The sequence below is a fragment of the Poecilia reticulata genome, linkage group LG10 (genome assembly GCF_000633615.1).
Source record: "Poecilia reticulata strain Guanapo linkage group LG10, Guppy_female_1.0+MT, whole genome shotgun sequence".
Classification (NCBI taxonomy): Eukaryota; Metazoa; Chordata; class Actinopteri; order Cyprinodontiformes; family Poeciliidae; genus Poecilia; species Poecilia reticulata.
This window is the reverse complement of record NC_024340.1, coordinates 13092660-13119189: the sequence shown is the minus strand read 5'-3', so window position 1 is coordinate 13119189 and position 26530 is coordinate 13092660. Positions and strand designations below refer to the sequence as shown.

General features: G+C 36.7%; 1 long non-coding RNA gene across 1 annotated transcript; it reads left to right on the top strand.

The window, feature by feature from the left end:
* The first annotated feature begins 21137 nt into the window (after positions 1-21137).
* Positions 21138-25318, top strand: LOC103471689 (uncharacterized). The gene is made up of 3 exons (XR_534710.1): positions 21138-21213; positions 24180-24247; positions 25238-25318. It is a non-coding gene; the product is annotated as an uncharacterized LOC103471689 (long non-coding RNA).
* The last annotated feature ends 1212 nt before the right edge of the window (positions 25319-26530 follow it).

Sequence of the window (26530 nt, the reverse complement as noted above, 5' to 3'; positions counted from 1 at the left end):
TGAAGCTCGCATTGAGGCGAGATAAATTGTAGGTCATCAAGGTGATAAAGCATGGAGCTTGAAATGGGATTGTGGCTGTAAGGCAGAGTACCAAGCAGCTCACATGTGAACTGATATATGTCGGTGCAGAGCAGTCTGGATAAGAGAGATACGCAGCAGCAGGGCTCGTCTCCACCAGTGACAATGTAAACAGAAGCAAGCCACTCACTGAGTGAATGCTGCTGCCTCTGCTCAGCTGAATAGCTGCAGCGTCTGCTGTCTGTTGAATGGCTACAGAGGAAAAGCCGCTGACACAAGTGGATAGTTCTGAGAGGGCTAAGCTTTCTCTTTTAACTGACAGGCCTATCTTGTTCCACCTTTTACTCGTTCCAGTATCTGCTCTCATGTAAATCTACAACCCGGGGCCTTTTGTTTGTCAGCTCATTTAACCACCCACTGCAGAGCTTCATGGAGGTTTCAGAAACATACAGGGCATTTGTGCAACCAATAAAGCAATTCAAAAGAGGGTTTGGAGTTTACTTTTTTTAGGTTTTGGGTCACAATGCTCACTTGAATTGTTCAGTTACATCAAATCAAATTGCAGAGAGGAAAATGAACAGAGAAGCTTTTTGAAAAGTAGAGTTGCATTGCAAAAACAGGACATTTCATCTTGGTCTAGTTTCTTGTGCAAATGTCAGTAGACTAGAAATAAGACAAAACTAACTTACAAATAACTTCTCAGTAACCTGCAGGAGGTTGGTTTAAGTCAATAATTCCTTATTTCACTAATGAGACATTTTTCCCATCATGTTATAAGTGAAATAATCTGCTAGGGGGAATGATACTTTTTTCATGAATATTAAGGAATGATTGGCTTAAAACAAGCTCATATATGTTGCTGAAAGGTAACTTGTATGTTAGTTTTGTCTTATTTTAAGTACACTAAGATATTTTCACTAGAAATCGGAACAAAACTAGTTGGCAAGATTTTCTGTTTTTGCAGTGTGGGACTCAGAAAAGCTTTAATTTTATTTGGATGTCTCAACGAATTATAATTACTTGGATAAAATATTGAAAGTCATTTTGTAAATTAAACATTACAGGCGCAGGAAAAGATAATGCAAAGAAACATTTTGTATTTCAGGAGATTCTATTGTTTTTGACCCAGTAGAGAAAGATGAATTACCAGTGAGTTAGAAAACATAATGTTGAGTATTTACTAATTCAGATGTTTGGTTTAATTTTTTTTATGATGTTTAAATATTTTAACTCCATTCATCCACAAGGCAACACAGAGACACACAGGACAATATAAAAAAATTTTCCAAAAAAAGTGAAACAAAAAAACTCAAACTTTTCACGTTTTTATTCTATATTTGTTTTAAAGCCATTCTTCATTTTTCTTCAGAACTGTGCACTACTTTGTATTTAACTATTACATGAAAGCTTTATTAAAAACTGCACAGTCTGTCATTGTAACAAGTGAAAATTTGGAAAAGTTCAGAGGTGAATATTTTTATACTGAGAATTATAAATTAATTAGTTTTTGTAACTTATTCAACTAATTGGTCCTCATTCTGCTGAGTCATGAGGGTCTAGAGATAATAGACACATTAATCTTTTGCATATTTTTAATTAAATGTATCCTGTTCAAAGACACAATCTTATGAGATTAATTTGCTTCAGAAGTTTTTTTTTTTTTTAAATTCATGTTAATTGTGTTAAACACAAACTGCGCAACATTATCATGGTGAGAAGCAAATATGCATATAAAACTAATGGAAAAAACAAAGGTGGAATAATTATTTTCAAGACATACAGCGATTTTTGGGAAGAAAAAAAAAACAATTTCAACTGCAGCAATCCAGTCCACCTACTGTATTTCATGGATGAATTCATTCTTCTTGTTTTCTTCCAAATAAATCGCATGGGTGTTGCTGACGAGCATTTTTATACTACATACATTAAAAAATCGTGTGAAGTGTAAAGCCAGACAGGATTAGGACCGCTCCTTAGAGGCCCACAATTAACGTCCATTTGTTTTCAGAAACCCATTCATCAGAGCTCACAGTGGGCAAATCCAGCAGGTTGAAATGAGGTTATTATGCTAAATGCAGAAAACAAAGAGAGGCTATTTACTGGTAATTAACATGGTAATTTCTTAGCAACTCCAACTATTTGCACAACGGAAAAGATGCAGATTCCCTGCCTACATTTTCCTTATTGCTTCATTTATAAACTGACCTGACCTTTTAGCATAACAGTCATCACCCTTGTCCTGGGGACTTATTGATGGGCCTATGCAGACAAGTTAACGAGTAAATATTTCTTCTTTCAGTTCCTGCAGAGCAGAACGCCATTCAGAGGAAAAAAGACACATTCAGGTTGAACTTTCCTGTTTTTTTATAAGGATTACCTTCATATTGCACAACCTCCATCATGACAACACAGCATGAAGAGCAGAGGGACTCAAATTATTGTGAAAGGTTTTCTAGGAGAAAGAATATAATGATGGAATCCAAAAGATGTATTTTCAAACGTACAGAAACTGTACGAAACGTTTTAATCTTGAGTGATTAATCCTATTCCATATGGGATACTTTCCTGCAAAACTAATGTGTTAAGGTCTGCCACAGTGATGTTAGTAAGCTGTGATGTAGAAAACTGGGTTCAATGGTTGTTCTTAAAATTTTAGATCAGGATGAAAATCTCAAACTTTTTCATTAGAGCAGCTGCAGAAATAAAAAAATAAATCTGAAATGTCTTGCTGCTCTGCGCCCTTCAGTTTAAAATGGTACAAATGGGCCTGTGAGTCAAACTAAATAATAATAATAATAATAATAATAATAATAATAATAATAATAATAATAATTGTTACGGCCAGTGGCCTTGTGTATGTTTTCTTTTCCTTTTTTTTGTACCATCAGCAGCTTCTAATCAAGTTGACTCCACTTGGAAGTGGATGCAGCCCTGCCTTCCAGTGCCACTCCCTGAGGCCTACAGCGATTGGCTCATCAATTACCAGCTACACCAATCCCTGAAGAGGCCTCCCCTTTAAAAACCAAGGATTTCCTGGGAGAAGGCGCAGCTGATTCTTTGCTTGGACAGCTTGCCACTTTGGGTGTTTGTTTGTTTTGTTTAGTTGATTGCTGTCAACTGACTTTGTGAACTTTGATAGCCCTGATCGCTTTTGTTAGTTTTTGCCAGCTCTTACTAGCTCTTGTCCCTGTGAGGGATCTCTGAATCTCTGTTAGAGATTTGTAGTTTGTTTTTGTTTAATCTGTATGGAAAGTCCATTTTTGTTTGGTTAAGATATTTGGTTTACAACCCTGATTGTTTTGTGGATTTTCTTATTTAGTACATTTTTTTTTTGTAAGTCCCTAACTTTTGATGTTAATTTTTACCTTTTTATTTTTTGTCAAAACCGTAATAAACTCCCAAATTGTAAAACCTTACCACCTAGGTTTCTTTAATGTTGCTTCCCTTTCCCCTGGCCGAGCCGGGTCGTAACATAATAATAATAAGAATAAGAATAAGAATAAGAATAATAAATACACAGTTGCTGCGATTGTTATAAGTAACACATTTCACATTTTCTGGCCAAATCACTACAGCTACTAGTTGTGTTTTTCTTTCTCTTCTACATCAACGTTTTCTCGTTTGAAGAAAAACACAAAAACCTAAATCCTTCAACTTTTTATATAGGTTTACTTCAGTTTAAAATGCAGGAAAGACATGTTGCCTGATTCTCCTCCGTATAAAAACAAAAGTAGAAATAGAGGTTGATTTTTATCAGGCTGCTGGTGAAAAGTAACTTCAAGGTGAAAGAGAAACAGCAGTGAAAAGATAGAAAACAGAGTTGATCAGGGACATGACGAGATAGAAAAAGGGAGAAAAGGAAAACATTAATGAGAGTGTGGAGGACAGGGGTAATCAAGGACAGGAGGAAGTGGAAGGACACGCAGAGATAGAATACTATTTAAATGACTGCAACCTTTTAAGATAAAAAAAAAAACACTTATCGGAACAGGAAACTGCTTCAAAAGTGTAAATGGGACAGACATGAAAGGAATGTAGCACACATTTTAGAATGACATTGTAAAATAGCCTTATATTTGATATTTTAGTAGATTTTTTATTTACCCTGCCAAGACTTTATGATAATAAACTGAGACTAAAACCAAAGTACCCAGTTTGATAAATAAAATGTAAAAGGTTGCTTTTTTGTTGCTATGTAATTTCAAAGATCCTCAGCATAAACCTCACAAAATCTCTTGCAATACATATGTTTCTAGATCTACTCGTTGTTGTAAATCATTTTAATTAAGGGGTAACAGATTAAAGGAGGCTGAATACAAACATAAGTAGCAAAACTCAACAACTATAAAACTAAACCCATTAGTAGGATGTCCAAATTATCACTTCCTGTGACCCCCATTTAGGGTGACATATACACACACATGTTGTGTCATTGACACATTGTGGGTATCAACATGGCCTGTTAGCAGAACTGCACTTTAGGTGTTTATTATTATTTTGATTATTTTGGGGGAAAAAAGTAAAAGCCATTTATCAATTTTATTCTACTTTAAAAGTACTTTATGGTAGTCTATCACATCAAATCCGGTCAAAAATCTTTGTGATGAACTAGATTCAAAGCTATCATCAGCAGAAAAAGCTACTAAATTAGCTTGCTATGAATCTGATGCATTAAAAGAGAAGGATTTAGAGGTTAGCTGACACAAAACCAATAATTCATTGGAGAAAGCCTGAGAAGGACTGGCATGTGCTAGTCTACAGCCAGACGGCATGTGAGAAAAGACCTTCCCTTTCTTCCGCAGGGAGAAATGGAAAATCAACACCTTTAGAAGAGAGGAGCTGAGAGGAGGAGTGACAGTACCTCCTCTGCTTCAGGCAGCTTCCTGGGCACCAGAACTGCTGACTGCCCAATGCTGGGGAGCTGATAAGTCTGTAACATGCAGCAAACCCCTTGCACACTGTAGAGAGACAGTGCTGGTTTCTGCAGTGGTTTCAAAACTAATAGGACAAGACATATGTATGTTTGTGTGGGTTTGAAAATAACAACCCGTATATGCTGTCATGGTATTTTAGGAATCTGTCACAAACTGACTAGTTAGCAGTTTTAAAAGGTGGACGAGTCAGAAACCAAGAGGTTCTCATGGTGTGTGTGAGGAACTACAGACACACACACGCACACACACATGCACACGCGCACGAGCACACACACACACACACACACACACACAMACACACACACACACACGCACGCAAACACACACACACACACACACACACACACTTTGGATGTGAACTTTAACGTGCAGAACAACCTTTTCACCAGTCGCTATAAAGTCAGTTCAGTTTAATTAAATAGCACAAATTCAGACTAAAACGCTTGACAGTGCCATTTATATAGATAAATATGCTCCCAATTACATGCGTTCCAAATCAATCCTAGTTTTAAAATAAGTTTAACTTTTTATTCCAATTATTAAACGTTTTCTATGAACTGAATGGTTTTCTACTGTGTAAAAACTAAAGTAAACTATTTATTTGTAGATGTACCTCCTTTCTTTTTTTTTTAAAAAAAGAAGTCACAGTTTTGCTCTTTCTGCTTCACAATATGAACAAACTCTAAGGTCAATGTTAGTGCATTGCTTCACACATTACACTTATTTTGCCTGACATTTAACCAAAATATCTTTAACATACGTCTTTTTTTACATTATTGATGCCGTTAGACTTCTACACGTCAGGGTTTTTCATTCCTGAACTGACATCTTTATTCAGGTCTGGAGTCAGTTTATTTACCTCAGAAATCAATTATTCATGGCTACTATCTTTTCTTTTTTTAAGAGAAGGCTGACAAATTATATTTTTCTTTTTCTCTGTAATTTGATCAAGCTTTGTCACAGTTTCGCAAGTCCACAGCAGGGTTTGTCCTAATGAAACCAATATCTGCTGAGGGTTGACATGGCAGCCTCACTAAAGAGATGACACTTTGAATAAGAGAGCTTGGGATGCTGGTGTTATTTATCCACACTGCTGTTAGATTTAGCTTTTTCATCAATCCTTTGCAGTTCCCTGTTGCATGACAGTTTGTGTTGACAGTCATTAATGTTTGTACAGTCCAGGACAAATGACTTTATTTTAGATCTTGATCGATTGTTGGTGAAGATCATTTGAGTTTCTGCTGTGTTTTATGATGTTTAATATTGCGAAAGATGCAGCTCTATTTGAACACTGAGGAAGTTCATTTAAATTCAGTTCTTTTCAGGATGCCAGCCCAAACACAATGTAAAACTCTTAAAATAACAAAAAATAAGACATCTCAACCTCTATTGAAACTCATGCTAACTGTGCTAAATACATGACTTTTGGAAAGCAACACTTTTTTACACATTTTGTTGTGGCATTATGTCCTTTTATGTTCTGTTACATTGGGACTATTGATTAATCAATGACTGTTAATCATTGATGAAATCAGGTTTGATAGATTCTAGACAGGAATGAGTGCAAGGACTCTGCATCTTATTAAGATGTTCTGTGCTTTTCTGCCACACAATAACAAATATTTTGTTAAAATTATCCAATGCACATTTTATTAAAAACCTGCCAAATGTTGCCAAAAGCAGCCCAAATTTTAACAACCCATTCAAACTTTTTTTTTTCCAAGAGCAATGTGTTTAAAAGAATCTCAGTTGTGTGGAAACCCACCCAATCAAAACACGGCTTCCTTTACCATTATGGCTATCAAGTGACAAGCATACAGGTTGAGTTGGAGCAAATCTACTTAGACCTGAAACAGGGAGGGACTAAAATTCATAAATTATTTCCAGTATCTGCTTGCTTAGTTAAAAGAATAGAGAACTACAGGGGTCTTTAAAAATCGTCAGTTTTTTTTTTTTAGATCCACAAATTAGGGAGGAGTTTCTTTATTTTCTCCTTCAATTTGGACAAAGCCACATATCCTGTACAAAACACAAATCTGAAACTTTCCCAGTTTATCTTAAAGAGTAATTAGTTAATATTTTAAGACTTAGAAAGCGTTTGAATATGCTCATGTGAAAGTTATTCCTTGAACTAACTCAAATACATAGACGCCTCAAAAGACAGATGTTGAAATGACACAGGATGCGAGTAAACCCTGTCTTTTAGATAAATCTCATCATCTGGGTTCTTTTATAGATGACCAAACTCATTCCCGTTAAGGCAGCAGTCCTGCTGCTGGGTAGCAAAAACACGACAAACAAAATATGAATGACTCAGGGGGAATTTCAGATTCAGCGTGATATTAAAGGTCATCTTATTTTTTTCAGATTATTTCTCTCTGTCCTCTTATTATTGCTGGAAGGCAAGGAATCTTTACTCCTTATTTTCCTGCAAGTTTACTCTCAGACACATCAATCTCCTGTCCTGAGAATGTTACGGTTGGATGTACATGAATTACCTCGCCCTCAGTAGTGAAATAAAATTACTTTGAGTGAAAACAGGAAACCTCTCACAGCCCTGAAGAGCAATCAGTCCTGGCTGCACTGCTTAGTTCACAACCTCAGCTCCATTAAAGCAAATGAAACGCTCCTAATATCCATCTTGTTGAAAGGTTCCTCGTGATGGAAGCATACATTTCACTCTACACTTCATCCCAAAGAGTCATTAAGACTTAAAGTAGTCCCTCAAATAAAAATCAATGGGATTTTCAAAGTTGTAGTTCATGGTAAATTATGGAAAAGCTAATGGTGTTCATCTTTACACCCGAGCAAAAAGAAAATTCCCACAAATCAATATTAGACTTGTTTCAGAGAGTGAAATAAAAAATATAAATTTTGGATTCATTTTAGCCTTCATATTTAACTAAAATTATTTCCTTTTCAGTGGGATCAAGTCTCTATTAGAGAAAAATCTATAAGATTTATTCTAGTGTGAAGGTTTTATTTTGAGAACAGACTCAGAGAGCAGAAAGGTCAAAGGTTGAAAGCATAAAAACGGTTAACTTTGTTTGAAAGTGGCAACGTAACCTCACAGCCAACATAGCAACTAGCAGACAACAATGTGCACAAAACTTTCTTGATATTCCTTTAAATAAGAGACACAATTAAAATCACATGTGAATAAGTTTTTTCCACACAATAGGTCATTAAAAAGACGTCGTGCACATCATCCTCCACCCACTTCCTGTTGTCTTCGTCTTTTCTGCTAGTTGTAACATCCAGTTGTCACATGTGATGTGAAAAAAGTGTTTCCAATGCAGTCTTATCAAATACACCAATTTTAATACAGCTGAAAACCACTACACATCATAGCATAAATTATTACTCACACATTACTACTCTCTGTTATTATTGCAATGAATATTGTGCTGATTAGAAAGTCCATACACTATTTCAGCTAAATTTGCTACACAAATCAACAGCAAATTTTTTATGTAAAAAAACTCTGAAATGTAATTTACCCAGATTTACGTCTGAAGCTGACTCTGATGACAAATCCTTTCCTTGTATAAAGTCACATTCACAGCTTAAAAGACTTTCTAGTTACCCACCCAGATCATTGTCATGAAGCCTTGGCGTAAATTCAAACTGGAAGACTCTATGCCTCATCCAATCGGTGCGTCTCACTCATCATCATCGATCTATCAACGTGGGCCGAGCCACGTCATGGCCAATCAGGGAACATATTACTCCCATCCTCAAAAGCTTGCACTGGCTGCCTGTATCTTACAGGATGCACTATAAAATCCTGGTACTGACTTTTAGAGCTCTTCATGGACAGACGCCAGACTACATTAAGAACCTCATACAGCCTTATGTTTCAACTAGGAGCCTCAGGTCGTCGAATTTGAACTTGTTGACGGTTCCTCGGACCTTTTTTAAGACTCGTGGAGACAGATCTTTTAAAGCTGTGGCGCCCCGCCTATGGAATGAGCTACCTTGCACCATTCGATCTCTACATTGCATAGACACTTTCAGGAAACAACTTAAGACCCACTTTTTTAATCTTGCTTTTTAGTGTACTACTGTGTTTTATTGTTTGTATGTTGTTTTTAATTTGTTTTATTTTTTATACTTTGTGCAGCACTTTGTGATCCTGGTCTGTGAAAAGTGCTATAGAAATAAAGCTTACTTACTTACTTACTTACAATCACCGACCAAGCTCCTGCTGATAAGGACCTCTCCATCCATGGCATCTTCTACTTTCCACCTGCGCTCAACCCACCCCCACCCCTTCTCCGCCTCCACTCTCCTGGCTCTTCTGGCTCCCATCCTTCACCAACCTCCACCACCAGCGTTGGGCCCCGGGGGATGACATTCCTAATCAGCATCAGGAATGCTCATCCGAGCTTATTGCAATTCACAGCTCGATGTCCTCAGCTGTGGCCAAAGAACTTTAATTCACGCATGTCAATAAACCTTTTTAATCGCTGTCTGTCTCCGTCTGAGTCTCTCCAGATTGAAATGAACAAACGAGTCCTTCGACGCCTCCAAATAAAACACCTCCGCAGCACATTAGTACCATCTCACAACTTGTCTGTTTTTAGCATCTCCTGGGTATAAAATCCTGGAAAAGTTGGTAAAGTCATGAAATTTCCAGAAACAAAACTGTCCACTGGTCTGAACACTCAGTTGGTATTCAACATGTACTGAATCCGATTATTTCTGATTATTTCTTCATTGTTTATTTGCCATTTTAACTTTTTTCTTTGAGTTAGTCAATTTATACTCATTGTTTGTTTTTGACTTGTTTTCTTAGTTTTGTGCTCCTTTCTGTTCATTCTTGTTTCCCTGTGTCTTCCTCTTGTTTTTATAAATATTTCTGGTTCCTCGTTAAGGTCTTCACTATTACATCTGCCTGTGTCCTGTTGCATTTGGGTCATCAATTTAACTCATTGGAAGTTGATATTAATTTGACCAAATGATTTGCTCAGTTTGTCTGCAATAAAACAATGTCACATTTGTTCTTGAAAGAACTTCTGTGGCAAAATTTCATAGAACTAGTTCTAAAAGAACATGTTCAACACTCCTCAGTTTTTTTTCTCTTTCTCGAAGATCCATTAAGCTAGCGGTTCTCAACGTGGGCGGTACCGCCCCCCCAGGGGGCGTTCAGAGGATGGCAGGGGGCGCTGGTGGACATTTTTTACAAAAGAGGGGCGCTGGGATTCCTTTGGGGGGCGTTTGGTCAAAGCTAAATTTTACACCTTAAATGCACAACAATGCCAGTTTAGACTTTGAACAGCTTGGTAAAACTATATTGTGTAGCATTAAATCATGCTTTACTGCAACTGTATCGATGGCAGCTCTCCTTCAGTGTTTGTTAGCTTCTGTTAGCTTTTTGGCGCAGCTCCGCTCCTGCTTGTAGCTTCAACGCAGCGTTACACCGGCTGATGAAGTTGCTGTGATTCACTTTGTCTGGTATTTATGTACATATGTTTTGCCAGTTCTGTGATCATGTTAAGCAGCAAATTATATTAAAAAGTGTTTTATTTCCGTTTGAAGGCTGCTCGCTTCCGTGGAAGGACAACAGAAAATCGCTCTTGTAAACATGTAATTACTAAAATCACGATACCCTGACTTTGTATCCCTCTGAAAAATGAACCCATTTAAATAAAGAAATCCCTCCATGGGTGATACCACGATAGAGAGCGTWMATTTTATAGCGTTAACACCGGTGCTGTAAGTGGTCCGGTATGAAACGGGGGTGATAGAACAACACAGCACTTTTAAATTTCAATAATCAGAATGCAGAAATTGTTTCCGTTGTTTTAAAAGGTTTATGTCAGTCTGCMTTTTCCCCATCGATACGCTTCCCAACCGCCCTGCACCTTAGGGGCTTAAAAAAAAAAAATAAAAAAAAAACGATGCTCATGTAACCCAGCTGTATTTTATTTGTTTGTTCTGTGTTATTTGCTTTTCTGTATTGTTTTTACTTTATGGGTAGTGTCCCTTTAAGAGCAAGGTATGACATCACTTTACGGCAGCGTTCCGACTGCAGTTACTAGGGAAACTCCCGGGCTTTAGAGTTTCAGAGCTGCTGTGGAGCAGAGACGTCTCTGCCCCCCTTCTGTATAGCTTTGACCTCTTTATGCCTGATATATGATGTTTTCCTGCTAGGTGAGCATTACTGGAGATTTGTAATGTCGTATGTGTTCTAATTTTATGTACTAAGTCGTCGCTAATTCTGTAATGTTTTAGAAACCAAAMYYCYKKTTTAYYGTGRGTATTGTGAGTTAAAATGACTGYCGAGTTTGTCGTGTTAAGTGAAATATTTCATTTTCATCTATGTTCATGAGGTGCTTATTATTTTATGGAGTTATATTCCTGATAAAAAATCTTAAGTGCTGTTTTAAAATGGAACTCACTGCTCTTAGTTACTAGGGAAACTCTCGGGCTTTAGAGTTTCAGAGCTGCTGCGGAGCAGAGACATGCCAGTCTCTGCCGCCCTTCTGCATAGCCTTGACTTCTTTATGCCTGTTATATGATGTTTTCCTGCTAGTGCATTATTGTGGCCGATATTGGGGAAAGAAACAATGGGAAGGTGCTCCTGTGCCTGCGGAGGAAGAGAGAGAGGCTGCAAAGTTTCTGTGTCTGGACGTCGGCTGCCATCTTCATTCTGGGTCGCCATCCCAGCCAGGACAACCTCTTTCATCGTTTTGTACGCATCAGACACACACACACAAATATAGAGCTCTATATGAACTTTTTTTTTTTGCTGGCCAGCTTCTTTTAATTTAATTTTATTTTTTACCAAGGACCCTGAAAGGATTCCTAAATGTTTTTTTTTTCTTTTCTCTTTGTGGGTTTTCCAGGAAAACTGTATGACAAAGTGTTGAGACAAAGTTGGATGTGTTTCAGTCCAGTAATTTGTAATAAATAAACTGGTTGATAGTAAACTGCTATCTGAACCCGAGTAAATTCTCTTCTTTGGTTACACGCACATTGGTATGGCAAGACCTTTCGAGCAATAATTAATACAGAGGACTGTATGGCAAGAATAAACAGACACTATTTCCACATAAAAGATAAAATAATATTGTTGAAATGTCATGGGTTTGTTGAGACCACATCTAGTACTGAGAATAAATATATCTTGCAGACCATAACAGTAAAGAACAGATTTATGTTTTAATTAGATTTGATATATTTATTTCGTCAATATTATTTTTCATGTCAGTGTTAATGTCATAAGGCTGATGACTCCATGACACTTTCAATTTGACTCATTAGGATTTAAGAACCAGATTTGTTCTTTGTAATTTCTGTCCAGAAAAACTATTAATCTATAAATCAATAGACAGGTCTATATAAAGATACAATCCATGTTTCTGTCTCATATTTGTATGGCATTAAAAGGACCTGGAACTTTTGTTTTTCCACTGAAAGCTCTGGTTTGCACAATAAATGCCATTTGGGTGAAATTTTATGCATGATACTCTGATGTCCCATTCTCCTGAAGGCAGCACAGAAACTGACCAGAAACTGACTAACACTGAAGCGAAGAAGAGCTATGATTAATGTAGTTACAGTTCAATCCATGTTTTAATGTTGCAGAGCTCAGTTGTTTTGCAAATAGTTCAAAGTTTAAACTGGCATGTTGAACATCTTTTATCTGSTCATTTTGTGGAATATTTAACAACTAGAAAATGGCACAAAATAAGAATTTTTTTTCCACTCTGATTGGCTGCTGTCAGGCCTACCAATCGTAACTTGAATGTTCATTGCATTTTTTGTAGACACCTGTGAAAATAATTTCTATTCACATTGGTTTTTTGTTCTCTGGGAAATTATTTTTGATGATAAATACAGAAACAAGCATAAAAATCAAAACATCTACAATAGTGATAGTAATATTAATAATAAAATAATGGTCAGTGCAAAGTAGCCTACAAATTCTTTGGTGGGGGGCGGTGAGGGACCTGGATAAAGGCTGGGGGGGCGCTGGGCCAAAAAAGGTTGAGAAACACTGCATTAAGCCATTAGAGGCTGCTGTATTACCATGTGGGCAGTTTATGTGTTCATGACAGAAACTACTTCTGTTTCTTTGCTAGTGAAATGCTCACGTTTCACAATGCTGCAATGTTTTCTCAGCTACCATTTTCTTCCCCAAGGATCACCCGAACACCTCGGCATCTCCTCGTCTTATCTCCTTCCATGTCACACATGACAATGAAATCTGACTGGAACAGCTACCTGAAAGAGTGATCATATGCAGCTTGTCTCTGGTGAATGCCTCGGTACAGCAGATAAGAGTTTTCCTCTCTGAAGGGTTGTCGGGAACCTGATTGTGCTCACTGTGTAAGTGCCACTTTATCTTGTTGCAAGGTGAAGAGCAATGCCGTGAAATTCATTTGGCTTTTTGCTACAGTTTGATGAATTCTGTTCTCATGGAAATTTAAATCACTGAACATATAGTGAGACCGTGCAATTTCACACTGAAAACTGAGCAGAAAACACTTTTAAAAGGGTCATGAGTTCACAGCTTTTCTGCACGCATGCCTTCATGTATTGATTCGCCTGCAGAGGATTAAAAGCACCGTCTAAGTTCGGGCTTTCAGAGATACGAGGCAAAATAAAGAGATAAATGTGAGGCGAACATTAGCCTCAAGGCCAAACGAATACGGTGCCGCTTTAATGTTTGTTAGGAAAATATATTCTGTTCTTGTTCTTATTTTTGCCTAAAATGTTTTATGAAGAAAACTGTAGCAAAATTAGATTTTGAAATGTTTAAATCATTTTAGAGTTGTTTTGATATCTAATCAACTGAATGCAACATAGGAGACTAACGATTTCTGAACAATGATGATGATGATGATTGACTTCAGCTTAGCTTCACTTTGCCGTTACTAAAAGGATTTATTTGGATGTAGTTCATTAAGAGTTTAAGTATCCAGTCAGAATTATGCCAGAGGCAAACTGATGGTTGCAATAGCAGGTGTGGTACAATAAAATAAAATATATTTGAACCTGTATGTATAGTTTATATTTAAACATGGCTGCTGTAAGTCGGCTTCTTGGGAACAAATATCAAAGTTACAGTTTCAGTCCTGGATTAAAAACAGAATATTTCCAGATTATTTGAATGAAAGTGGAAAACATGGATACATCATACATTGTATTACATAATCTAATTTAATCAATAGTTTCTTTTTTGATTTACTTCTCATGGATTTATGAAATTTCTTTTGTCAGATCAAACCCTAACCAATATCAGTGCTCCATGAAAACTTAATTTCCCTGCAATGAATATGGTCTCTGTGGATGAAATTCATGTTTAATTCATCAAAATCTCAGTTAAATTGGGACAAGAGATTTAATTTCCTCATGCTTCACATGGTCATCTCCCCACAGCAGGAAACTTGACAGTTGCTTGGAGACACAAAGTTTCCCTTCATCACTTTAACAGCTCAGTTGTTTGTACGAGAAATTACACTCACAAGACTTATTAAAATGGAAAGACAGATCTTCACTTTGTGTGTATTACACAACTTCTCAGTTAAAAATATAAAGCAACCGGCCACTTCCAGAGTGCCAAAAGTATTTCTTTTTTCATGTAAAACTCTGATTATTTTCTATTCTTCACGTTTTAATTTTCTATCCAGACATCTTAATTTGGGTTACTTAGAGCTAATTAGGTTTTGTGAACACATTACATGGACTGATTTGCTAATTAAAAATATACTAATGAACTAAAATAATAGGTTTGTTGAAAAATAATGTGCTCTTGAATTCAAATAACCCCATTAACATGGCAAGATCTTATTGCTTTGTTTGAGCGAGGATTATTGCAAGCATCCTGGATAGATGTGCACCCGAGGCACCCTGCATAAAATGTTTATAGACACAAAGAAAGTCTCACATTTTCAATAAAATGCTTGTTATTTATGCAGTGTTATTATCCGAGGAATAGGGTGTTTCAAATGGAAATGATGAGCACAGGATGGACTCAGATTTATTTTTAAAACATCAGTCTGCGCTGGAGATTCATAGTACTGAAAAAATACTATTTAGTCGCCGTTGAATCTTCTTAAATGATCCAACAGTGACTTTAAAACAAAATCCAATTCAGTTAAGACAAAAAGGAAACGAGATGAAGTTCAAAAGTGGCCCACGTTCGCTGTGGAGGAATTTAAAGATAAGTCTCTCGTCCTGTGACAAAAGACTTCAGCTCATTGAAACTGCAGCTCATTGAAACTGCAGCAGCAGCAGCAGCTCTATTGAGACATGTAACCTTTACACCAAGGTGAAACATAATAATGAATGGTAGAGCAGGGAAGATGGATCCGTCCCCGTTATCAATGTTGTCAGCTCAATCTCTCCCATCAAAGACTTGCAGAGTCAGTCAGCTAGTATTAGTATGCAATTTCCAGGTGTGGCCAGGCAACAGCTTTGCAGTTTATTTGGCTCCAAGGTCACCAAAGAAAACTGGGATTTATTTTGTGTCATAAAGGGTCAAAATATTGGACACTTAATATGAGTTTTGCTGTTGCTTTGTGGATTTGAGACTTTGTGGACTCTCAATTTGACAGAAAGTTAAAGACAGAGAGAATGAGGCAATTTTCCACCTGTTAAAGTTATCTTGAGTAAAATGATAAATACATTTAAGGTATAGAGTGGATGATGCTGTTTGTTCATTAATGTTCAGAGTTATAATACTTTTTAATTTTTTATTACTGTTTAATTGTATTTCATTGTGTCTCTTTGTCTGGTTCTGTCACTTTTAATCAGCTTTTGGAGTTTGTTTGATAGCTTTTATTAGTTGCTATAGATATTGTTCACTATCACTTTAGTTTTTGTTAGTTATAGTGGAAGTTTTAGTTTTTTATATACTTTAGTTATTTTTTTATGTGCAGAATTATGTGTATATCATTGGTACACATACCATAATTTTTTATTTTTTAAAACAAATTTTTAAAATAATAATTTTAAAAAATTCAATAAAAAATTTCACTCAATTATTGTTGAACAACAAATGTCTGGTGTTTATCCCAACTTTTTCTGTCTCCATTTGTGGTCTTAGAGCCGTAATTTGCTGTGGGGAAAGAAAAAGCTTATTGTTTTATACCTGATGAACATGTACATGGAAAATGTAATGTTCTGTAGGTCAACTTTCAAAAATGACACCTAAACATACAAAGAGGAAACATTAACGTGTTTTTATGCAAGTACAGTGGAGAAAGAAATGTGTACTTTATGTCAGAGATTCACAACAGCATTAATGTTTGACTCGGCACTTAACTGAATTACTCACTGGAAACAACCTGGAGCTAAATCTAAACATGGAGAAAAGTCATCTGACGTCTTAATTGCTACCTGCAGTATCCAGTCAAACTAACCTCCTTGGATCATATCAAATATAAGGCACATGAGGGGGATTTTCCCAACAGCTGCACATGCTGCATTCAGGTACAGCTGGGACATTAAGCTGTCAAAATGTCAATAGAGCACCACAGTAATTAAACATGTTTTGTCTAAAATATGGACACATTGTTACCTAAAAACACTTAAACACCAACATTGACTGCTTTTAAGTGGATATTTTTTGTGTAATATATCTACTGTATCTATCCAGGTATTCACAATGTCTGATTTATACTAAAAGAAAAGTCATTTTTATTTAATTTTTTTAAAATAATATAATAAAACTGTATTGTATTTATTTTTACTTTTTTGAATAGTTCACACAACAAAAATCTGTAAAAATATGACGACCATAATCCTTAATTAAATGCTTGATGTATATAAGATGACATAATTTGGTACAAACCTTTTTTTCAGTATGGTGATGGGGTTAGATAGCATTTGTTAAAAACTGGAACTTTGAGCCCTTTTGGTTTCGTATCTGGAGTTATTATCGCTGATACGCTGAAATAATCTTTCTTGGCAGAGCTCACAAACATTTATAGTGTCTGTGTGGGCACAGTGACTACGTAGAGAAAGGCACATTTTTCTGTCAAAATGCTTGGGTTGTGTACAATGGCTTTCAGCTGAAAACTCACAGTTGGAAAATGTAAACAGCATAAAAAAGCATAAAGTAATCTGTCTTTGTCTTACGGTAAGTGACAATAGAGAGCGTACAAATCAAATATAAAAAGAAAATGTGTTGTATTTGTGTTGAGGCTACATGTAAGATATGTTTTGTGCCTCTGTTGGCCTAAAACATCGACCACTCCTGACAATTTCTCACCACAGTTAGGTCTTGTCTCCCTGACAAGATGGATGGTTTAACCAAAAAAACTATTTTCCCCTGCTGTCCCGAATCTGCTCCCTGACACAAAGACAACAACGTCATCTCTTCTGATGCTCAGCGTTTATGTCACCACACTAAAAACCAATCTTTTCCTGTGATTTGCTGCAATCTTCTTCTATACGTTGCCAGCAGTGCATTGAGAGAAGTCAATGTATGGGCTGTCATGTCTCTGCACAGCCACAACATACGACAGCATGAAAAACACTGTCACGCACAGCTGCAGTGTGGGCCTGCATCTCGTGTCAAAGAGCTCACACACTGTCGCCGCTTGCTGTGACATTTCTCTGTAGCGCCACATGCCAGCTACCGAGGCGTCAAGTGGGAGGAAAATGTCAGGTATTTTCACCTCCATTTAGTCCGGAACAGGTGATTCAACTGCAATAACATGTTGCTTCGGATTCATGCCACGGAGCTGCCAGGTTAAAATGCAACCTTTGGAGCTTTGTGTGGATTCATCAAGAGCACTTCTATAGCAGCTGGGAGTTACCTCTGATTCGTGTTTCCACTTCAAGCACTTCCTACCAGTTTTTAGTGTGGAGTCAAAAGGTGATATTTCTAAAATGTGATTTAATTAGGGTTTAATCATACACCAAGGTTATTATTTAGAGGCATTTTTCAAAGGTCAGACTGAGAGTTAAAAGCCATCTTTGCTGTACAGATGAGATATTTAATGTTCTGTGTTGCAGTTTTGTTTCTGACTAGATGCGCTCCCATATTTCACCTGCAGACGACACACATTGTGGGTGTTTGTGTTAGAACACACCTTCCATACACGGCAGAGCACCTGTGGACACCTGTCCTGTTTCAGTCATGTGGGTCTCAACTGTTTTTAGAAGCAGTTGAGACACAAATGGATGTATAAAAATGTGCAAAAAGTGAATTTTGCATATAGGTTGCCTTTAAATAATTTTTCCCTATCTGTCTGTCTTCTCTAATGCAAGTTGAAGGACAAAAAACATTCTTCACATACAACTAGCAATAAACACATGGCATGGTATGTGATACAAAAGAATAATTAACAAATACACCTTAAAATCCAAAACTAGGACAATTGAAATAATTTAAATGATACATGAAAAGTGATGCCTCAACAAGTGAACTATTTGCCTAAAAAAAGAAAAAAAGTGAAAATGTCAGTGGTTTGTTTGAAAGACCAATAAAAAAGGTGAAAAACTGTAAAGGTAGAAGCAGGACACCAGGAAATAACATTATAATTTAAACATATCTGTGTTTTTACGATGTAAAGCACTTTGAACTTCCTTGTTGCTGAAATGTGTTTACAAATAAAATTAGATTTGACTTGATAACTCTGTTTAAGATGAAACTTTCTCCACCTGGACATTAGCAGCGTCCAGGCAGACATTTGTACTCTCTCAACGCAGAATTTGGCTGAAAAAACTCCTAAAAATTAAAGCACCATTACCTAAATAGCCACCACTATCAAGTGAAACATGCTGAGCTCTTCTGCAGCTTTCATAGATACTTTGCTGCTCACATAATGACTGAGTGATTGTGTGCTGCATTAAGACCTTCATAATGATGAGAAATGACATGAAATGAATGACACAGCATGCTACAAATGGCTCGTTCTTGTTATTGGCTCAACAGCCTGTGATTTCTCTAACAGCCTGTAATTTCTCATTGTGATTTGGGGTGGAGAGAAGAGGAAAAACACACGGTTGGACAATTCACGCTGAGTATGTGTGTCTCTGTTTGGGTATAATGAGAAAGTCTGCAGCGTAAGGCGCTTCAGCTGGGAAGAACTCCCTGATGCATTTGTGGAAAAAGGCAACAGTGAGGTAAAAATTATAAATTATTTACAGGCAGTAGAGTATAGTAGGCATCAAATCACATCACCCACATTTCTACACACATTATCACAGCCCAGTTGTATGGGATGTAGAGTAAAGTTGCCTCTTTTAGAGGATGTTTTCTCTTTAGGTTGTAGGAAACTCCAAGGCTGAACTGGCTTTGAGGCGTAAGTAGAAACATGTCATTCATCTCAGCGAGTGGTCGCACGTCTCAGCTTTAATTAGATTCCTTGGAGAGATGAGAGTGATGCGTCCAACTCTCAGTGGCCCATCAAAGCCTGCAGTCGATCGGACGGAGCATCAAGCCTCCGGTTGTTTGGGCCGAAATTAAAAATTCATGACGGTTTATGTTCTTGATCTTTTTTCAGCAGGAGTTTCCATTTATTAAATAAAACTGATGTTTGGTTGTAGTTGGACAAATTAAAGAAATCTAATGAAGATACATGCAAGCAAAGCTTATTTGTATAGCATCAATCAATCAATCAATCATTCAATCAATCAATCAATCAATCAATCGATCAAATTTTATTTGTACAGCACATTTCAGCAGCAAGGCATTTCAAAGTGCTTTACATAATTAAAATAAAAACAGCATGTGACATTAAATAAACATTGAGAAAGAGATTTAATAAAAAAAGATAAAAACATTCAAATCTGCGCCCCTTTTAGGACTTCAGTTAAACGTCGTTTAACTGGGATTTTAACCCTCTGGGACTTTAGTCAAAAACACCGTTTGACAAGGACTCCAACCTCTAGGTTTTTAGTTGAACGCCGTCAACTGGGACTCTAAACCCCGTAGGACTTTAGTTAAACGTCGTTTAACTGGGACGTTTTCCGGGGGGCTTTACATCATTAAAACGTAAACAGAAATTAAAAAGTAAAGATAAAAACATTAGATTTAGAAAAAAAAAGATTAAGACTAAAGTTCTTCAGTCTGAGGTTCCTTTAGGCAGGGGATCAGCATGTTTAAAATAAGCTGCAATGTTGACTAAAGTGTGGTATGAAAATCCTAAAATAACAGTATTTTACCATTTCTTCCCACCAACAGACTGGATTTTATTTTTTCTTAGATTTTAATGGAACAAGCAGAAAAAGTGTAAAGATTACATTAATAAGGAGCAGGGAGAAAAACAGCATTTTCTTGTAAGTTTTTATTTTTGTGTGGTTAAAAGAAAGCATGTCTGGGTTTTATATTTTGCCACCCATTTGAGAGCTGGAGATAGGCACCACCATGGATGGATGGATGGACCTTTCTGGGTTCTAAAATAACTGTTAAGTAATACATAAAAATAACTTTTAATTGATCTTTTGATCAAGCTGTTGCCTTGCAGCAAGAAGGTTCTGGGTTCAATTCCTGGCCCTGGGTCTTTCTGCATGGAGTTTGCATGTTCTCCCTGTGCATGCGTGGGTTTTCTCCCGGTACTCCGGTTTCCTCCCACAGTCCAAAAACATGACTGTCAGGTTAATTGGCCTCTCCAAATTGCCCCTAGGTGTGTGTGTGTGTGTGTATGGTTGTGTGTCTCTGTGTTGCCCTGCGACAGACTGGCGACCTGTCCAGGGTGAACCCCGCCTCTCGCCCGGAACGTTAGCTGGAGATGGGCACCAGCAACCCTCCCGACCCACTGAGGGACAAGGGTGTAAAGAAAATGGATGGATGACCTTTTGATCTAGGAATTAGAAATGATGAAATGCAGTCCAGGTTCTTTATAAAAACTGTGAAATATCCCAATAATTTAGTGTCAATTCAGAGTCTGATTTGTGAATGACCAGCCAGTCATGATCATATTTTCTTTCTGTGCCCTCCAGATCATGGTGCCCTGGGCAGAGAGCCATTTCGCTCATATCAAAAACAACACTCAACATGACTTTATGTGTAAAAGCATAGAAAATGAAAAACAAGTGATTTTAAATTCCTACTCAGGACCCAAACAGGCTGAAGATGGTGGGTTATTCGTATCAGTGTCTTTAGTGTTTGACAGACAGATGTAATTGCGTCCCACTGACATCATGTTTCATCAGACTAAAACGAGAATCCCCTCTGCCTTCTCTGTCGTTCCCCCCTCTGCCTTCTCTGTCGTTCCCCAGCTGATGAAATAACGCTGATCAATAATGAAGAAAGAAAAAATTAAACGTGGAAGCCAGAATCCTCCTTGAGATGCTGGTAATTAATTCAGCTTTGCTCTCAGACTCTGTGGGAAAATGAATTAACATAGAAAAGCAGTTTGGGATCTGAGTAATTGTGCCAATTATTTTCAAATATATAAATTTAGGTGACAATTATCTATATATTGATCAGTAAGTTTTGCTGGTGGGATGCAGAGAAATTAAAATGTATGGTGAAGTAATCAAATATAAACAGAGTATTATGATTTATTTTAAATTAGCTGCTTCCCACCAACAATCTTTAAATCAACCAAATTAGCTCCACGTCTAGTTTTATGTGACAGCATCAGAGCAAATTTATTTCTTAAAATTAATCTGAGTGTTTTTCATTGCTGAGGGCAAAATATTTGAATAAAATGAAGGAAAAAAACAAGTATAAAGTATTCTGAACAAAAAAGACAAACATTGCTCTTAAAGAACGGCGAATTTGACTGATTATATTTTCCTGTGATTATCGAGTCTTGCAGGTATTTAGAAATTAACCTGGCAAGCCCACAAGCTTTGTTTACATCTTAAATGTCAATTTGACGCTTTGCATTGCTCCTGTTTATATAGCTTCTGCATGTTCAACATTTACCTGCTGATTTTTTTCTTTTCTTATTTTACCAATTCACCTCTGATGTGTAGCAATTCTGCAGACAGGAAGCAATACTAATTACAGATTCATCAAGGAAAAGACAGAATGGCCTAAATGTTGCTTATTTTATTTGACGTATGAATTAATTTAAGTTGTGTTTTTTTTTTTATTAGTAACTTTAATTATAAGTTATCTGTTAGTGTTCTTTGCTGTATTTTGTTCAGTAATATGTAACTGCTGGGTTCCCATTTTGTGCCAATCTGCTCTCATTAGTTTCTGTTTACCTGTTAGTTTACAGTTTTGACTATCAAACCTAAACTTTGTGTAGTTCATTCAATTTCTTTTGAGGCCCCTGTCATATGTTTTTGTATGTTCTTTTGAATTTTATGGTAAATAAACCCACCTTTGTCCTTGCGCTTTACTTGCTTGGTCCATTACACCAATAAAACATTGCTTCAAATGAAAATAAACAGTCAGGAAATTAAAGTAAGGTGTGAACATATCATTAGACGCAGGTAATAAAGAAATTGTGCTAAAATGTTAAAACTAAAGCACTTAATTTATGCCACTTCAGCACATCACAAAAAAGGCAAAGACTGCAGAGAGATACGGTCCCAATCGAAGGCTGAGTGGTTTAAAACTTGTTAAAGCCTTCAGACTTTGAGCCGACGCTCCTACAAAGGTCTTTGAATTAAACACGACTGGATGTGAGCCTTGAGCTCTGATCCCTGTCAGCAGTTGTCAAAAGCCGAGGCTCTCCTATCACTATTTGCTTTTGACAGCAGTGTCGAAATGAGGGGTCCACTGAGGCATGGGGGCCCGCAATCTGCTGCGGCTTTGTGACAAAAAATATTCCTTGCAAGACAGTTTTCCTCAATAAAAACACAATTTATTTGACACCAAAGCCTGCTGGGGGCTTGTGACTATTAAGTTATCTTGTGAAAGATTTTCATATGCCCAAATTTATTTAACAAACAGAATACACTAAATGGACAGGTGCTTTTTTGGCACTCTTTGATTTCACTCCAACTTGTTTCAACAAAGAGGGTTGAACATATATGTGATTTTTTTCCAGATTTTCCACTGCTTTGTTTGCTCTATTGCATAAAATCTCAATAAATTAAATGTTGTTATTGATCAGTTGCAATATGAAACTAAAGTCTTTTGTAAAAGTCATTCCTATTGACAGTCTTACTTCAAAATGTTCTATTAGAAAATGAAATAAACGTGCCCATCATTTAAAAAAAGTATTTGAAACCAGAGTTTTCTGCCAGAAGAGGGAAAAAACATAAATGACATTTAGCTTTGCAAATTATGCATAATTCAAATGTACTTGTGCTTTTCCTGAACCAAACTATCTAATGAACAAAAGCCGCAGTGAAAAGACGACATGGTGATACTTCCTGTCATTTTTATGTAAATAAGGTAACAATTAGCTAACTTTTGAGCTTTTTATCTAAGCTGGATGTCATCTGTCTCCCAATGTAGAGTTATGTAAATTGCATTTCCTTTTGTCTAGTGCCACAAAGTTGTAACAAAAAGTCAAAGTTTATGGCTCACATTATTCATCCAAGTCTTAATTTGTCATGTGCTGCATAATGATTCTGTGCACACGTTTTGTTTCAGCAGGACGGCCCCCCGTGATCTTCTTCCTTCAAAACCAGTTCAGCTCCTACATGCTGCTTTCTTATTTGCATCAGTATTTGTAGAATTTTTTTAGAGCTGGTGTGCAATTTCTAAATGCTTGTGTTTTGTTCAAAGTGTGTCCTGGCTGTGGTTGTGTTTTGTTTTTGACATGTGTGTCCGTTTAATGGTCCGATCAACATTTACTGACCTTTGGCTATCCACAGGAACCCTTTGTCAGGAGGAGAGAAAGCTATTTTCACATTACTACTTATCTAGATAGTCATAGAAAAAAATATTTTTATCAGATTGTATAATGTAAATATGTTATGAGCATTTCTGGTGAGGAATCCCTGCCTTTGGACACCAGCAGTGATATTTTGCTCTGAAAGAGAAGCCTCTAAACGGTGTGGTCAGACTGACGGCTGAAGCCAAGAGACATTGTGATTCATGGTGACAACAAACTGCAATCTGCTGCAATGTTGGCTCTCTCAGGAGTCATCAACTGGGAAGGATTGCAGTTCCTGTTCTTCTTCTCTTATCGGCCCCAATAATGTGGCAGAGTTTAAAATGTTGATTTTAATGACAGAGTCCAGGGATTACTAAGATTTCATTAAAGTTTATAAATGTGAAATGGATAAAAATGACTCCAAACAAAACAAAATTTGATCAAATGTGTTGCTTTACACCCATCTGTTCATGGCGAATGGTTTGAGGATCAGCTAACATGTTATTGCTTTCATTTTGTCCCTTTTGTCTTTCAGTCTTCTGTTAGTGTCTACAGAAGGAGAGAAACACCTGAGGCAGACTTTGTTATCTTTTCTTCAGTTAGGTAAATATATCAGAAGCCAGGATAATAATTTCTGGGTCAAGACTTTAACTATAATAATTATTTATGAAAGTCTTGGACTTTTAAATAAGACTAAGCTGCCATAATTGATAGATAATTTTCCTTTGACACACAGCTGTTATCTAAATTTGCAAGCATCTTTGTGTCAGGGTTCCCAGATGCTGTAAAACCAGCAACCATTTCCTACTTATGTAGACTTTTATCCATGAAAAGTAATGTTACTGTCTTAAGAAGGCAGATTAGAGCAAATCTCAACTTCTGAAGACGGTTCTCTATTCTCAGGATCACTCACTCTTATGATCACTTATTTACTTAAATGGTAACAATAAAGCATAAGGATATTGCAATATATATTGTTCGCAGTGATATCTAACTTGTTGTACTCGTGAGTCACCATCATTTCCAGGTGCCATTTCAGTAAAATGTTGGAGTTAAAGCTGCAGTGTGTAACTTTATTTTATTTTTTTTTGCATATTTTTTTTAAAACTATTGCTACGTACTGACAGCATACTATGAGACAGATAATCTTTGAAAAAATGTTGAGCTTCCAATGCTCACTAGAAACAACCAATCAGAGCCAGGAGGCATGTCTTAGCGCTGTCAATCAACTTCTGTGTGGCGCTGCTCTTCCTTCTTCCTCCTTCCCTCCCTTTGTTATCGAGCCTGTTGCGAATGCTCAGGCTAGTTAGCATGGACACCAATGACAGTGGATAAACGGTTTTCTTGTGAAAGTGTTTCTCTGCCATTAGCACATTTAGCAGTGGCTACATGAGGATGATTGACAGCGCTAAGACCCTCCTCCTGGTTGTTTTTGGTTGGGAGCAGTTCATTTCTTCAAACGGCAATAGTAACTCTGAGAGGAGGTGGAAGAGATTAATCTTTTCACAGATTATCTGTCTCATATTAAACTGTCACAAGATGGTGACAGTTTAAATAAATATGTAAAAAACTTTTTTTTTTTTAAATATGCAGCTTTAAGCAGGAGCAGTGAAATAGAGACTGTGCTGGTCACTGGCGTCCTCTGGCCCCGGGTGATATGATCCACTCATCTGAGCCCCTGGTCTCTTTCACGTGTGTGAGTCACGAGAACAGTGCGAAGGAAAAGCGGGAGAAACATCTTTCTTTAAGTCCACTTATTAAGCTGAACAGCAAGGAAGCATACTGTGAGCTGAATTATGACTGACTCCTACAAAAAGCAGTGAAAGCTGTCCTGCAGAGGCTCTGTGGCGGAAAAATACCAATCACTGTCAAACGATAAGGCAGATTGCAGAGTCATGAACAATATTGGTGAGTCAGTAAATGACAATTATAGTAATGTAGGCAATGTAAAACTCAGAAAATGCAGTGTGAATCTCAGTTAAAAGCTGATTTAGTCATATTTTTTAAAAACAGTTTTTTTTATTTTCACATAAAACATATGTTAATTAAATAAAAAAAGAAAACATGCTATATTTAAGTGTTTTAATGACTAATGGGTAGACCTGTAATCCTGTAAATGCATAAAAACAACATATTGTTTTACACTAAATCAGATTTGGTTGTATTGATGTTTTCATTGAAAATTATTGTTTTGTTATTGAAGTCAACCCATTGATCGAACACGTTAAATGTGAGAAAATGTAACATCATGAACTATGGAGTTTGGCCAAAAACAAACAAACTGTAAAGCAGTTTGGAAAAAAGAACATTTCATAGCAATCTATAAGTTGTTTTATAAGTTGTTTTAAGGGATCACATTCATCTTACCAAAATAAGCAGGTACACTTTACTTTGAAATTACTTAATTACAGGGATGATGTAAAAACAAAACAAACAATATTGTCTTTACTGAACATCTCGGAAAACTACTTTTCAAGTTTTTCCAAACAAGTTTGTGACACTTTTATGGAAAAATACCTGCTAACTTCATTACTGATAATTTTTTTTTTTTTTTTCCTGAAAAGTAATTCAATATTCACATTTAATGTTAGCGAGTAGGGAAATTAATAACAGCTGAATTTAGACTCACACAGGTTGCTGATCAGCTGATAATTTCTTTACACCATTTAGCCTTAACAATTGAAAATATGCACATAATTCTGCATTTGATGTGATTTTTTTTTTCTTGATCTTACCAGATGATGGCAAAACCAAACAGCCATTTTTAAATCGCCTTTCCTGCCAAAGTTTGGAACAGCAAGGGAGTCATTTAAATGTGAGGACTGTGAGAATTATGGGCAAAAAAAAAGTCAAGTTTTAGATTTAAAGGGTGTCCTCAAGCTGGAT